The sequence below is a fragment of the Castor canadensis genome, chromosome X, assembly GCF_047511655.1.
Source record: "Castor canadensis chromosome X, mCasCan1.hap1v2, whole genome shotgun sequence".
NCBI lineage: Eukaryota > Metazoa > Chordata > Mammalia > Rodentia > Castoridae > Castor > Castor canadensis.
Genome location: NC_133405.1, coordinates 127,445,185 through 127,461,957, shown reverse-complemented (window position 1 = coordinate 127,461,957; position 16,773 = coordinate 127,445,185). Strand labels below are relative to the sequence as shown.

The following is a 16,773-nucleotide window of genomic DNA, read 5'->3' as shown; positions in this document are numbered from 1 at the left end:
GGAATGACAAAATAGTCTTCCAAGTCTTCCAAATAATTGAAAGTCTGAGTTAGAGTGAGATGCTTCACACTGGGAGGACCCATGGGTACAGTCACACCACCATGAGTGCAGGTCTGGGCAGAAAGTCAGGGGACTTCACTGAAGTTTGCCTAAAGTTACCTAATGAATTTGTCACTAGAACTGTTCTTGTGACACATGTACTTCCTCCCCACTCCCATCTCCAAAACTCTTTGCCTGTGTCTACCTAGAAGAAAATCAAGCCAGTAATCTAACTGACTGTCAAACAGATAAAATATTCACTCGAATAGATGAGTTTTTGGTCATCACAGTTGGCCAGACATCTTGGTATTACTCTGGCACTGATTGTATCTAAATCAGCACTGTCCAAAAACAATAAAATGCAAGCCACACAGATAATTTTAAATGTCCTAGTAACCATGCTATAAAAAGTAAAAACAGACAAATAAAGTTAATCTTAATAACATTTTATTCAACTCCACATATCTAAAATATTATCTATTCAACCTATAATCAATATTAATAAAGTATTATGATACTTTGCATTGTTTTACACCAAGTTTTGCAATCCAATGTGTGTTTCACTGTCACAGCACATCTCAGTTTGGAATAGATGTGTTTCACATGCTCCATAGTCATACATGGTAAGAGGCAAGTGCTGGAGAGTGTACCACTAAATCTACCATCTCTGTCTAGAGCAAGGTGACATGTAGCATCCCTCCAGCCTCCTGGCATAAAAATTCTAGGCCAAGGTAAACAGAAATCCAGAACTTCAGCTGATTCTTTGGATATGTAAAGCTACTAATTTTTTGTTCAGATGTTTAAAGGCAGGAATGAGGGGCCTAGTTTTCTCAAATTGAAAAATATGCTATTTCAATGTTTTAGGATTTTTCATTCTTATGATATATTTTTCTCCCATTTGAAAAAAATTTAGGGTGTAACAGAACAACCTACACCTACACATTTTCAACTTACTTGTGTTCCTTCATATAACTGAAAAGTCCAACTATTTCCATGACAACAGACATTATAATGACATATACTTCTTGATGGGAAGTAAATTTATAAACGTTGAATTAGTTGTCTATATATCATCTTTTTAGAAATGCAAGAGAATGAGACAGGCAAACCATCCTTTAATGAAATGATCCACATAGTCACTGACAGTAGAATCAGACCCTTGGTAAAATACCATGTCGTATATTCATAACACTATCATCCCACTAACTCATCCTCACACACAGTTGGAGTTTGACAAATGAGTAGCAGATATCTGTCACAAATCACATGCCAATACTCGGCTTTGCATTTCAATGGTTTTCCTGAATAACTTGTGTTTGGGGGAGGCAATGTAAGTTGTATAGAACTAAAACAATTAGGGAAGCACCTTGTTCACATCGCCACCTGCAGCTGTGCTGTGGAGTACGCTAGAGCTTGTCTATCACACAAGGGAGAGTGCCTGACTGAAGGGGGCAAAAGTTCCCCTCTGTGAAACCCCACTCTGTAGTCTGTATACCAAGAACCACCTTGACACAAGGATGCTCTGTCTAAAGCATGGCGTGCCTTTTTCTAATTCACAGAGACAGCATATGGGCTGGGAGTTGCCTGACCACCTACCCCAAGAGTGTTCTTTTTAGCAAATGTAAGGGGTAAGGTACAGAGATGTGAGAAAAATCCAAGTCACTTCCTGTAAAGAAATGTTTTTCATATAAACATTTTGAGATATAAATGAGAAATTGGTTCTTAGGAAAGTAAAAATAGCATCAAAATAAGAATTTCAAAATGTTAAGGTGAACCAGTCCTCCAGTAAGGCAGAAATACTCCCCACAACTTCTCAGCACCTCTGTTCAAAAGGCTGCCTTGGCCATAGGCAGCATTGGAGGGGCTCTGTGGGAAAAGAACCCTGATCTCATGTTCTCAATAATGCCCCTTCCAGAACATCAGCTTCTGGAAGCTTACTCAGGCAAGAATTCACTGCAAAATCCAAGTTTGGCACTTAGTGGAGGCTCAGAAAATTGGCACTTATCAATTAGTGAGGCTCTCACTTCTTTCCAAGGCAGCTGGTGCTATTCATGGGCAGCTCAAAGTGTTCAGATCGCTAATATTTTAAGGCATGATAATTGTGGTTATTTTTTAAAGAGTCCTTATCTTTTGGATATACATACTGAAATATTTATTATTTGTAGATGGAAATTGCTGAGGCCCAGTAATGGGGATATTGGGGTTCATTATACTTTGTCTCTTTCTGATATATGTCTGAAAATGTTCCTGATGAAAAAGAATCATATACTCCAAAAATTAAAAATATAACTATCATGTGATCCAGCAATTCCACTACTGGGTATAAACCCAAAGGAAATGAAATCAGTATGTCAAAGAGACATCTGTAGTCCTATAGTTATTCCAGCACTAGTCATAATAGCCAAGAAATGGAAACAAGCTAAGTGCCTACCAGCTGATGAATGGATGAAAAAGAATGTGGTACACATACACAATGGAATACTATTCAGATATTAAAAAAATCAGATCCCTAGCACCACAAAAAAGAATGAAATTCTGTCATTGCTAACAGCATGGATGGAATGGGAAATCATTGTGCTAAGTCAGGCACAGAAAGGCAAGTACCACATGATCTCACTCAAGTGTGGAATCTACAAGTTGATCTCATAGGAGTTGAGAGTAGAATAGTGATTACCAGAGCTGGGGAAAGTAGGGGAGTAGGAAGAGATGTGGAAAGCTTTGTCAATGGGTACCAGGTACAGTTAGATAGGAAAGTCAAGTTTTGTGCTATTGTATAGTGGGGTGACCATAGCTAATGATAATGTAGTACATATTTCAGAAAAAGTTGGGAGAAAGGATTTTGAATGCTATTAGCACAAGTAAATAAGAGACAGATATGTTTTCCATGATTTGAACATTATGCAATGTATGCATGCATGTATCAAAACATTACATGGTCCCCATAAATATGTACAATTTTTGTGTCAATTAAAAAATTTAGAAGAAAAGAAAAAGCAAGTGCATGCTTTGCCATATTCTCTTTGCCATCTGCTACAATGACTAGCAATGTTCTACATGGTGACTGCCCCTTAGCCTGGCTCCACTTATGACAAGAAACTGAGTCTCAGTTGACCCTGATGGACATGTAACATAAACTTGTGTTACTTTAAACCACTGACACTTGAGGGATATTTGTTATTACAGCATTACCTAGCATGTCCTGATTAATACACTGGATTAACTAAAGCTGATCAAGACATTTTTTACCACAGAACACTTCTGAGATTTCAACAAACTAAAAAGTAACTATAAATCTCTGAGAGAGTGTGTAGAGTGTTGAGATATTTTCTGACCTAATTTAATCCCCCAAACCTTTTGGAATAGAATTTTTGGGACCCTCAAAAAACTGCAACTTTGCATCCCTGTTGGCAAATTTTGTTGGAAATGGCCTCTGGTGCCTATGGGCTCTCCTCTCCTCTCCTCTTCTCTCCTGTCTCTTCTCTTCTGTCTCTTCTCTTCTGTCCTTCTCCTCCCTCTCCTTCTTCCTCCTCCTCCTCCTTCTTCTTCATCTCTCTCTCTCTTCCCTCCTTTCCCTCTTTACCCCTCCTCTTTCCCTCTCTCTCTCCACTCTCTCCCTCTCCCCCTTTTCCTCTTTCCTTCTTTCCTCTCGCTCCCAACCCCATAAAGGACACTTTCAACAAAGCCTTTTGGTAGTCAATTCACTCATGAGACAGTCTTTGGCTACCCCCAACCATCATCTTGTAACCATAACCACAACTACCAGTGATGCCTGTTGACTCAACCTGCATCCCTCTGGTACCTGGGAGCCCTCCCATCCAGTGCAAAACAAATTTACATACCTTCTACATTTTCAGCCAAAAGATTAAAGCAGAAGAGGCCTCAGTGGTAAGCCCTTTGACTCCACAGTAGTGACTTCCCAGGAGGTGGGTATTTCTTGGTTAAGCAACATTTTGGGGGTGTCTTATAACAAGAATTTGTTGTAACATAGAATTTTTATTCAGAAATATTTACATTGTGCACATTTAAATAGGTTAAGTTCAAGATCTGTTCATCTAATTGTACATAATAGAAAAAATAGATTTATTTTTATAGATTGTGATAAAAATCAGAGTTTAAAAATATGCACAGAACATGAAATTCTAATGTTTCAGCCTTTCAAAAACTTGCTCTAAAATGTATTATCTATCCCAATTGAATATATAAATTCCAGGTGGCTAAAATACTAGAATCATTTCATTTTCCTTTGTGATTTATAAGTATAAATTTCCCCCTCAGGGTGAAAAAGAAATGGATGCATTAGGAGTGAGCCAACAAGTCATTCAAAATATGCCGATTGAAAAAGAATGAGTAAAGAAATGAGATCTACAGGAAAATAAAGTGAGATTTGAATGAATTCACAGCTTAAAGCTAAAACTTAAAGGAAGTGGGACAGAGATTTTCAGGTCTTCTAATGAGGTATTAAAGTTAGGATCAAACACAATGGCAGGAATATCATTTTATAATTCAGAAATTAATGAGCAAAATGATTATCATTTAGGATTGATAAAAAAGCAAGAGTGGAAAGAGAGACAAATACTTCTTCCTACATATTTGTTTCCTGAGGAAATGAACTAGGAAGATAGAGACAGGCAGATGGACTATTAATATGTCCAGCAAATTTGGAAAAGGGAGCTCTTGATTTCTTTTTATCAGCAATCATATTTAATAGGGCTTTATACTATGATCGCTGAAAGGTCATTTTTCAACTGAGTAGGAAAATGCTAATGCCTGTCAAATGAGTGAGGATTTGCTGGCCTGTTGGGAGATATTGTGACTGAATTTGATACTAAAAAGAATATTGAAGTCCATTGGGAAAGTCAAACCAGACAGAGAAATTTGCAAGAAAATGGCATGAAGGGATTACTCCACATTTTAATTCCTCTCACACTCAAGTGTCAATAACATAGCCCTGTCACTTGTCTCATTTGCTGAGATGACATCAGATGGATTGAGAGGGAAGCTAGGGATTATGGAAATGAGAAATTCTTAAATAGAAAGCTACATTTCTGTTAGATTACATTTGTATCCAACCAGAAATTCCTCAACCTTTTGTTCTTGATCAGGAGTTAGGAAACTTTTTCTGTAAAGAGCTTTGAGCCAAGCACACTAGTGGCCCCAAAAGATGTCAATGTTCTGATCTCCAGAACCTAGGTTGAGCCTTCCAATCCATGAATATGGTATGCCCTTCCATTTATTTATTTGAGTCTTCCTTGGTTTCTTTCATCAGCATTTTATAATTTTCAACAAACAAACCATATATATATATAGTTATATATAACTATATATAACTATATATATATATAACTATATATATAGCTAAATATATAACTATATATAGTTAAATATATATATATAGTTAAATTTATATTGAAACATGTTCTTTGGAATGATTATAAATAGTGTAGATAGATATGTAATTGAATTTACATGTTGATGACCTAATTGAACTCACTTATTAGTACTAGGAGTTTTAGTAGATTCTTTGGGATTTTTTTTTAAGTATAGGCAATCATATTATCTGCAAATAGAGACAGTTTGTTTCTTCCTTCTCAGTCTATATGCCTTTTATTTCTTTTTCTTTTCTTACTGCAGTTGCTAGAACTTCTGGTGCTATGTTGAATAAGTCATGAGTAAAAATCATTGCCATATTACCAAACTTAAGGAAAAAGCATTCAGTTTTTCTCCCACCCAAATATGATATCAGGTGTGGAGTTTCCAAGCATGCCCTTTTATGGGGTTGAAGAAGTTCCCTCTATTCCTCTTATCACATTTCAGAGTTCTTTTTTCCTGTTGTCTCGTTACAGTGTTTGTAGTCATAGCCATTAGGGAAGAATAGGGAGAAATGGGTAATCATCTTGACAGGCTACAGATGCTTCTTGTTTTTTAGAACTATGTGTGTTACATGAATTGATACTGCCCATTGTTAAGGAATGCATAATGCACAAATGAACAATTCTGTTTTTCCTTGAACTGTGGGAATTTGTGGTAGTAGCCTGCAGGAGGAATAGCTAGTATATAAAAGCTAGCTAAAAGAAATGTTGAAGACAGCAATTTTGCCAATATGTTAAGACCCCTTGGTAGGCTAGTAGTCTATCTTGTTTCTAGGCATAAATCATTGACTAGATGGAGAAGTTAACTTAAATGTTATAGGAAAGTTTTCACTCTTTGAACCACCATCTTACCATTCTTAAGAATGAAAGAGAAGTCAAAACTTCACATCATTTTATGCCATGGCCCAAATAGAACTTAAGAAGAGACACTTTTCTTCAAGTAGTTCAAGGAGTATTCGCTAGAAAGTGGGTTTAAATGTAATATGAGAACCCTTTTCTTTTCTTTTCTTTAGCTGGTGTACTGCACCACTGTCAGCTTGTTTTCTTTTAGTTCCCACCATCATCTTTTTAAATCTCTCAGGCCTTTCAAATTGCCTCTTTTATTGGCGGGACTCGGGTTTGAACTCGAAGCTTCACACTTGCAAAGCAAGTGCTTGCAAAGCAGGTGCTCTACTGCTTGAGCCACACCTCCAGTCCCTTTTGCTGTGGTTATTTTTGGGATAGGGCCTCAAGAACTTTTGCCTGGTCCAGCCTCAAATGGTGATCCTCCCAATCTCAGTTTCCCAAGTAGCTAGGATTATAGGTGTCAGCCACAGGTACCTCGTCCTTTGCTTTTAAGAAGTTCTCTTTGTTTCCTAGCAAGTCTTAGAAAGTACTGTTTGGAAACAATCAAGCTTATATGGTGTTTGCTACTTTTGTTTCTCATTCTTCCCTTACTCGTGAGCAGTAGAGAAATAAGCTGGAGTACATTATCCTTGATTCTATAACATGGTGGCAACATTTCTGTATGGAGCAAGCTACAGCCAGTTCCCATCTCATGAGCTCAGTGTCACTGTATGACCTAAGTGTGGTGAACATGAACAACGGACTTCCAGATCTCTCTTCAAGAGGACCTTCTGCTGGAAGTGTATTTGACTGATAGCCTCAAGTTGCAGCATCTTTGAATTTACCACAACATTGAAACCAAGGACGCCCTTTCTCTGGGATATTCCCAGACAAGACATGGCAGGGTTATTGGAATAGCACTATTTCTGCCCAGTGCAGTATTCCTCCACTGGAATCTGCCCAAGATCTCCCCATCAACCTGCCTGGGATTTTTGGATCATACTATAGTCCAAAGTTCTTCCCATCTAGTCCTCTGTCCTTCCTCCTCTCCTTTCAAAGGTGTCATACCTACATTTTAGCCTAAAGACTTCCCCCACTGACCTTCTCCCTTTATCCTTCAAAGGAATTTCTCTTGATCTATCTCTTGCATAACTAATCTCATCTTAATACATACTTCTCAGAAAACCCAAAATGATGCATTAGGGTTATTCTGACCCATAAATGAAGTTGAAGAATTTGAAATTCAAAAAATACAAATTTTTATGAGTGAAGCAATTAGAAATAAATTCTGTGGTTAAATATTTAGAGTTCATTTCTCTCGAAATAAATGGGCCTCTATTCATAGATAAAACCTTTATTTTGAATTTTGATTGACATATAACATATGTACAGAAAATGCACAACTTATGACTAGACAATTCTTTGGATATTTACAAACTGAGTGCACCCACACAACTAGCACCCAGATCAAAAAAGAGAACATGTCTAGAACCCCAGAAATCCTCCTTCTGTCCCCTCCCAATTACTATCCCCCAAAGATAACTACAGTGCCTGACTTTTAACACAGAGATTAATTTTACTTCTTTTGGAAATTTATATGAATATAATTGTGCAGTATGTATCTTTGTGTCTAGCTTTTTTCACTTAATATTATGCTTTTGAGATTTATCCGTGTTTTCCACACAGTAATAATTTGTTCATTTTCATGATTGTAGTTCAAAATCTTCCTTAACTCTTTTTTTTTTTAAGTCTTGTCAATGCATCGTCAAGAACTAGATTGGAAATGCCCAGCTGGAGTTTTTCATCATGTTCAATTTTCACCTGACTTTTCATGATTCAGTGAAGACAGTTTCTGCCTCTTTTCTTGGAACAGTATTTCACAGGTCCTGACATGTAGAAAGTGTTCCTGAGAGGCTGAATTTTCCTTCCCAAGAATCCTTTTCACATTATCTAATTACTCTCCCTGGGACCATTATATTCTCCCAAAGCTGAAGGACTGTTGTTCCCACTTAGTCATCCTTTGGCTGTAGTGCCTTTCTTCTTATTTTTGTAGAGCTACTTCTAAAAGTCTTCCTATCTTCTGCCATCATTGGAAAATTCAGGGTTCAATTGCAAGGACCATGGAACATATACTGGACTGTACACAGCTCCATCTAAAAGAAGAATTTGCTCCTCCCTGAGATCACTTCCCTGGTTATAACCAGCATGTCTTATCTAAAATACAAGGCCACCTTTGAGAACAAGATGTTAAAAAGGGGGAGAAAAATCAATGGAACTTTTGTGACTGTCTTGGTACTTCAAAGAATCTATACTTACTCTTCAGGTCCTTATCAATCACCCAGGTTCCCTATAATTCTTCATATGGGCCAGAGAGCAACTGTGTTTTGAACCACTTTTTTTTTCACATCTAAAGATGCAGTGTCACTGGACGTGGTGGCTCATGCTGGTAATCTCAGCACTCAGGTGAGTTTGAGGTCAGCCTGGGCTACATAGCAAGACCTTGCCTCCAAAAAGAAAACAAACATCAAGAAGAAAATAAAACAAGATACCGTATCTCTGAGTCAATTTTCTAAAAGGAAAATTTTGTTCTAAACTTTTTCTAGTCACTTTGAATTACTTTTTCAGTTGGATTATTTCTAATCACAAATTTTAATTTGGGATCAGGACACCAGATCTTTGAATATTGTTCTCCTTTGTCTTTATAATATACCAATATCTGATAATGACTGCCATAATGCAGGATCTGTTGTATGTAGAGCAATGTATAAACCTTATCTATAATCTACAAAGCCTCTACAGAGACATTACCGTCTTATTTATTGAGACAGGGAAACTAAGGTCCAGAGAGGTCAAATGTCCTTCCTAAGACATACAATTAGTAAAAGCAGAGCTAGGATCCACACTTATATTATTGGCTTCAAAATTCATTCTTGTTTCAGGATCCCATGTCCTCTCTTTCCTCAGGCTTAGTCATCTACCAGTTTTCTTCAGCTCCATCTGCTGCCCACATTGCTAACACTCATGTGCAAGCAAGGCAGGCATGCACAGACACACTGTGCTTCATTCTTTTTTGACATAGTTACTTCCCTCCTCCCCTCTCCATGCCCTGGAGCCAAAATTATCTCAGAGAATACCCAGAATTCCAATGCATTATGGCCTAGTTAAGAACCTAGACTCAAAAGTCAGACACTTTGCATATGAATCCTAGTTTTTCCACTTATTAGCTGTAATAACATAAGCAAGTTCCATTATTTTTCTGAGCTTCAGTTTCCTCATCTTTAAACAGGAATGATAATAGTAGCTTTCTCACAGGGCTATGGTGAGACCTAAATAGGATTATGCATTAAAGCTTTATTAACTATGAACACAGCGTTATTATTCTTGTTACTCATTCATGCTATTCCATAAAGTCAGGAATACTAACTGGTTAATAGTGGCCAAGAGCCATGGCTCTCAAATGTGGATCTTGGTCTGAGCCATCTGCTGGATTTTGGGAAAGGCTTTCTTTAGTTCTTCGCCTAGAAGGTCTGATTCAAGATTAGGATGGAGCCCTAGAATCTGTATTTTTAAAGGTTTCTCTGGGTGAATCAGATGTTCAGCCAGACATGGAAACCTGTGACCTAAAGCAGAGGTCTTCAAAAGTAATGGCTTCAGAGTTATCTCAGAGGGATGCCTGGTACCCTCCAATCTCTCCTCTCAGGCTCCATCCTCTCTAATTCCACATAATACCCTACCCTACCCCCACAGAAACACAGAACACACACATCCTACTCTCACACCACATCCTGGATTGAGCCACGGCAAATGTTGGATTCCAGTAAGGGTAGTACATTCTCTTATTGACATACATTATAGAGTGACCCCAGGGAAGCCCTGTGTGGTGATTTTGGGGGGTGGAGGTGACTAGTCAGAAGACTGATAATGACCAGCAGCTGTCATGTTGTTTCTGAACCTCCTTTATGGCCAAAGACATACCTATCGTATTTCTCCATCTATAAAACAGTTCTCAAAACTGGTACCACCTCCAAAGTCAATAGGCCATCAGCAGTGTGAAAATTGGAAAAAGTATTGAAGTCATAGAATTTCAAGGAATTCCGAGGAATTGTTGCTTCCAAATACATCTTGTCTTTTCCCCCCACAGAGAGTCCCTTCTCTTCTGACCTCTCTGTAATGGCTCTTCAATTTCCAATGTGCACACAATCTCCATCTTGGCACACGGGTGGTTCCAAGCCCATGAATTGTAGTTGTAGAAACCTGGGGGAAGTCTGTAAGTTCCAAGGTGGTATATTGAGAAAAGAAAGGGCTCTGGGACTCAATTTTCTCAGGAATAACCTTAAATGCTTACTTACTTGAGACCAAAGACAGTGGTTGGAAACGTGGGCGTTAACTATTATTCAAAAATAGCTCAGTTCATTTCAATCAACCTAAAGGGCAACCAAGGCTGGAAAAATAGCTGCTCCATCCCAGCTGATCCACAGCCCCAGGTGCTTTGATTTAGACTGCAGCTGGGATTTGTTTTCCTGTGAAGAGACTGCAGCGACTGCTTTTATCAACCACTGTAAGTACAAATAACAGCAGGAAATCAGGCTGCACAGGTGAAATTAAGTTCTGTGACAAACAATTTGGTTTCTTTCTGTTAACAATCATGATTTGACCTGAACTGACCCAATTAAGAGATTGGGGCAGGTGTCCTTGGTTCATTTGTTATATATGGAAGAAGCAAGACAGAAACACGAAAAAGAAATGACAGAATGTTAATTCGGTGTGGCATATGTAAGCATGTTTTAAAGAAGATGGGGTGCTGCATGATTTCACTCTTTCCACCCCCATTCCTCACTCTACTATTCCAAGAAAAATCACAAACACTGTATTTATGAGAGCTCATAATGCTGATGTGTCTATTTGATAAATGGTGTCACTGATTAATGAAGACTTGAAACAACTGGATTCTGACTCAAAAGAAGTACACAGCTCTTAAGAACAAAATCAAATAATTGGCAATCCTCCTGTCTTAAATACTCTCTTCCATGTTTCTACCTTTTAAAAATATATCTCTTTACATCATTGGTATTTCCCTGTTTGCAGACACCTTTGTCACAAGTAATAAAGCTTGGAAAACCAAGTTAGAGAAGCTCTTCTCAATTTTACCCTTTTAGTTTTAAAACATGAACTATCATTTTCCTAGGCTACCCACGGGACTGACATGAGGTACACAAGTTACAACTTGGAGTTAAACATAGAATGTGGGAAAAGATAATTATGCACCCTCATCTGGCTCATGGAGGCACTGAGGCACTTAGTAGGACACTATTATACTGGCTGGTTGTTTTAGGTTTTTTTGTATTGTTTTGTTTTGTTTTCAAGAAACTCATTTTGTAACTTTTTATTTTGAAATAAATTTAGACTTACAGAAAATTGTACAGTGGATTTGAGTATATTTTTCACTCGGCTTTCTCTAACATTAATACTCATACATAACTGTCATGCAATCACCAAAACCCAAAAATTAACATTGGAAGAATACTATCAACTAAACTACAGACTATTTGAATTTCACCAGTTTTTCCTCTAATATTCCCTTTCTGTTCCAATGTCTACTCCTTAGGCATCTCCATTCTATGACCAGTTCCTCAGTCTTTTGCATCTTTTCTGACCTTGATGCTGTTGAAGAGTAAGTCACTTATCTTGTAGAATGTCGTTTGATTTACGTTCCTCTGATGTTTTTCCATATCTGGATTGAAGTTGTGCATTCAGGGCAAGAATGTCATAGAAATGACCATGTGGCCTTCTCCAGGCATCATGGTACCATGCCTGATTACTAGTAATGTTAACCTTGATCACTCTGTTAAGGTGTGTCTGCTGGGTTGCCCCACAGTAAAGTTGCTATTTTCCTCTCATAACTAATAAGTACCTTGAGAACAAAACCTGTTTCTCCTCAAATAGTCATCCACCAACTTTCATATTCATCAGTAGATCATGCCTTGATAGCAGCTTTTAAAAACCAACCAGTACTTATCCAAACAGCCTAAAGAAAGAAATTTTAAGAAGCATTAAACATACTGTGGGAACATCAATGAAATGATTGTGTACATGAAGCAATTTTCTCACTGAACAAATGGAAGCACCAGGCCTTGGAATACCAGGAATTTGTGGTGATCAATTTCCTGACTTGGAATTGGTTGAAGAAGATACTTCTGAGTCTTTAGGGAAGGTGGAGAAGCTTAATTTTACTGGTGAAAATATACTTGTCCATCTCTCCCCAAACAATAAAATACTCCACTGAATTTCTCTATGTGAATGTGACCTTAGCCATACCCCAAATAACTTCCCAGTTGGCAAATGTCCTTTGGTTTGCAAGTTACAGTCCACCTCACATCCATTACTACTATCATCCTCATGTGAGAAAACTTGTAGTCTTTATTTTAATATTCTAGGACTTTGAGCATGTCCAAGGTAGTTCTCAGCTTCATTTTTTAAAGAACTTGTCAATGTCATTAATGAACCACTGTCACTCATCCCATGAAGAATAATCAGCTGCCTTGAATGGCTCTTGGCTTGTTCGAAGCATACTAAATAAACCTCATTCCCAGAGATGTTCCTGACAACTGTTGCTTAATTGGGAAATAAACTCTTCTATTAAAATAACCCTACAAAGTTAGATCAGTGCCAAAGCCCCTACCTTTGGCTGAAAATTTCTCTCCAAGAGGAGAGAATACAATTTTGATATTTTCTAACCAGCAAAAATAAAGAATTAAACTAAAGTCTACTTAGACTGGGGGCTTTCTTTTTCTACCTGCTGTTAAACATATGTGTGATTTTTGTGGTAGATTCTGGGTGGTAGCAATATCTTTATAGACTATAACCCCATATCTAGAACTGCCTCCTCAATAATTCCTTCCTACATGACCCAAGTCGCAAATTTGACTCTTTCTATTCCAGAGACAATAGTAGTCCAGTGAGAGAAAACTGTTCCAGAATAGCGGAGGTCCTCTAATGTACTCATTCACCCCCAGACTTAGAACCCTCCCCCATGAACAGCAATAAATTATTCAAAGCAGATGCTCACCAGACGGTACTTCCTGAAATGTAGGCTATTCTTGCCAAGGACAGATGCTACTGCTGGCCATTAAGATGTATTCCAAGTTGCTTTAGACATAAAAAAAAGGAACAACCCTTACTCAGCCTCTCTCCTAGCCCCACTTATTTGTAATGTGACTGGTGGTCTGGCCTAAGTAGGACTAACTAATGTTGAAGAACATAGTTTTGTGAGCCCATTTTGGCCTTGACTGCCTAACTCAAATCAAGTTTATTGACCCAAACCACTTGTCAAAGTACAACATCAACAGTTTATTAAGGATATATGGATTTGATTAGGGGATTCCTGAAAGGCAAGATTAGAAATTACTATTTTCTTGGTGAGTTACTTTAAAAAAAAAAAACTCAAGCCCCCAAAGAGGTTAACCACCTTGATGTATTTGTTTTTAATGTCAGAAATTGAAGGCCATGTGCACTCAGGAAAATGGAAAGTATAGATAGACCTTCTATAGGAAAAAGGGGAAGGGGTAGGGGAGAAAAATAACATTCAGCTGGTACCTGATCTATGCCAATTAATTTCATTTATTGACATGTTTAGTCTTCATGCAACTCTGCAAGTTAAATAGCACTGGTCTATTTTATGAATGATAATCAAACCTCAGATTACCACATTCTGCCTTGATGGAACCTACCTTCCCCATGATTTCAACAATGGTAACCCAAGAGCAAGTTTGGAAAATATTCTTCATGTGCTGACCTACTTAAGGATGTCATTCTTAACTGTGGTTCTGGTTGGAGAGACCTGCTGTTGGAAATGGCCTCTGGTGTCTGAGGGATTGCTGGCTCTCTCGCTCTCTCTTTCAGGCAAAAGTATGAATTCATCTCCTAGTTGTATTCACACACTCTCTGAAGGGTAAAATAACTTGCCCCAGGACCTTCTGAACCTTCTGTATGTCTCCTGACAGGTCTAGGTGGAGCACAGCACTCCATGAATTTTTCTAAGCACTGATATGTACAATCAACACCCTGAAAAATTTCCAGCAATGGCTAGGAACTTAGCAAACCCAAACCACTTAAAATCCCATTGAAAAGCTGAGAAATTGTGTTTTTATTTCTCTCCTTTTTACTCCTAATTTTCCTTCTCTCAAGTAGATAAACAAAATCTTTTATTTTCTCATCAAAACACACATCATTAACTGCTAATCAACTCAAGGCTCAGAAATCCCCAAGCAACCTCTCAGCTTTCAGAAATGCCAGCAAGAAATAAAGTATCATTGATCAAACCTTGACTAATAGGACCAGGTCTGTCTCAGGGGGCTCCAGGTGCCAGGGGCAGTGCCATAAAGTTAGGTCCACAAGAAAGCCTTCTGTTTGTGGGCCATGAAAGACAGACAGAGCCCCCTAGATCTTAGGCGTTAATGCCTGCTACTCGTCTAGGTCACAAGGGCTGGGGTTGCCAAGAAAACAGTAGAGAGACCAGAGTCTCCTAGCCAAAAGTAGTTGGAGGCCAGTGAGTCTGGGAAAGAGACACAGGTGGTCTGAGAAGGACGCACAGACCCCCTGGAATGAGGGCTGATTGACTGCCTGGTCGCAGGTATAAAACAGTTTCAGGTCCAGCTCTGGCCTAGACAGGACTGGCTCCCCAGAAGAGAGCACTGTTCTTCCCTTACCATTAGAGAAGACAGTAGGCTTAGGGGCTATTAGGCAGACAGTCATAGGCCCTCACTATAGCTCTCAGGGCTGAGGTGTGGTGAGTTTATGAAGGAAGGCTCCATGCGATGTTATAAGGAAAATGCAGGAGGAAATGGGGCTGTGCCAAGGCCATCCAATAGGTTGGGAATCATATGGAGGGCAAGACAGGAGCATCTGTCCCAAATTACCACGTAAGGCTAAAGGGTCTTGGCAATTCCATGTAATGTATTTCAGTAAGTGTGATGGGCTTATACATGTAAACATGGGGGGGATACAAAAATGAGGGGTGCAAGGGACCCTTAGCAGTCCTACATTTATTACTCATGATTTGAATTCTAATAATAGCCCTGACAATCCCTGATGTATAGGAAGGTGAATCCTGCTGAGGGCTGAAATTAAATTGTAACAATTTGAAGCTGCTATGGAGGGTGAAACATTTGAATAGTAACTGAATTTAGCTATCCTTCAGACATGGCAGTATCTCTGCGGCCTCCTAATGACTTCCAAGAGACAGTGGGTAATGGCTAAGAGCATCAACGATGGGATTACACTACCTTGGTTTATAATCCCAGTTTTGCCCCTTACTAGCTCTGTGATTTTAGACAGATTACTTAAGCACACAGTGCCATTGGTTTCCCACTTGTGGAATGGGAAAAATAGTGGCACCTATATGGTAGTTGTCACAAAGATTAAATGACCAAATACAGGATGACCCAAAAGGGTTTGTGTCATTTTAAGCTTTAATAACTTCAGAAGTTTGGGTGCTGTACACCTGCAAAAAGCCATCATTCAAAGGCTAAATTAGCTGGGCGCTGGTGGCTCACACCTGCAACCCTAGCTACTCAGGAGGCAGAGATCAGAAGGATAGCGGTTCAAAGCCAGCCCAGGCAAATAGCTCTCAAGACCCTATCTCGGAAAAACCCATCACAAAAAAAGGACTGGTGAAGAGGCTCAAGGTATAGGTCCTGAGTTCAAACACCAGTACCACCAAAAAAAAAGCTAAATTATTTAGCTAGGGATACAGCTCAGTAGTGGAGCACTTGCCTCGCATGCCCAAGGCCTTGGGTTTGATTGTTGGCATCACAAAAAAGTTAAATTATTTAAATTTGTTTTGCACTTCTTTAGTTTTGTGAATTAATTTTGGATTTATGGAGAGCACATGGAAGACTTCTGGAAACATAGCAAATGTCTGTTTTAATCCTCCCAAGTATCACCCATGAGAAGCTATATATTTCCCTCTTTTATGGGGAAATGAAAGGCCTTGGGGCAGCCTCCTTGGAAAATGTTAAGGATTTTCTCTATTTCTACCGAAAGGCTTGAGAATGAATTGGCATGAAGAACATTTCCATATCTGTACAAGGCAGCATCTGTGGTTGAGGGTCACACCAGAGTTCAAAGAAGGAGCAGATGGGTGTGATCATAAACCCAACTTTCAATTAGCAATAATTGTGCCTTGGATGAACCTCATTGGCTACGGTACTGCCGCTGAACAAAGCTCTGAACTCAACTTTCTTTGGACTAAGAGAACTCTAAGACCTATTCCCTAATCATTTAAAGCCCTGAAAGAAAGGCCTTGGGCAAGATGTCATCTTATAAATCCTTTCATACTTGCTCCTTTACCATCCACAAGTGGTATGATTTGAGTGGTAACAAAACATATGCCTCCATCACACCAAAAATTACATCCCCACCAGCCAATTGCATTGCCTGAAATTCCATCATTACAGGCTTACCATCTCAGATGCAGACACCCCAGGGAGCGTTAAGTGCTTTTAGTCATCAACACTGGAGTGTGACTTTGTTTAATCAGCTG

The 16,773-nt window shown here is 38.8% G+C and overlaps 1 pseudogene; it reads right to left on the bottom strand.

The window, feature by feature from the left end:
- Positions 1-16,386: 16,386 nt before the first annotated feature.
- Positions 16,387-16,457, bottom strand: LOC141420010 (U4 spliceosomal RNA; annotated as a pseudogene).
- Between the last annotated feature and the right edge of the window lie 316 nt (positions 16,458-16,773).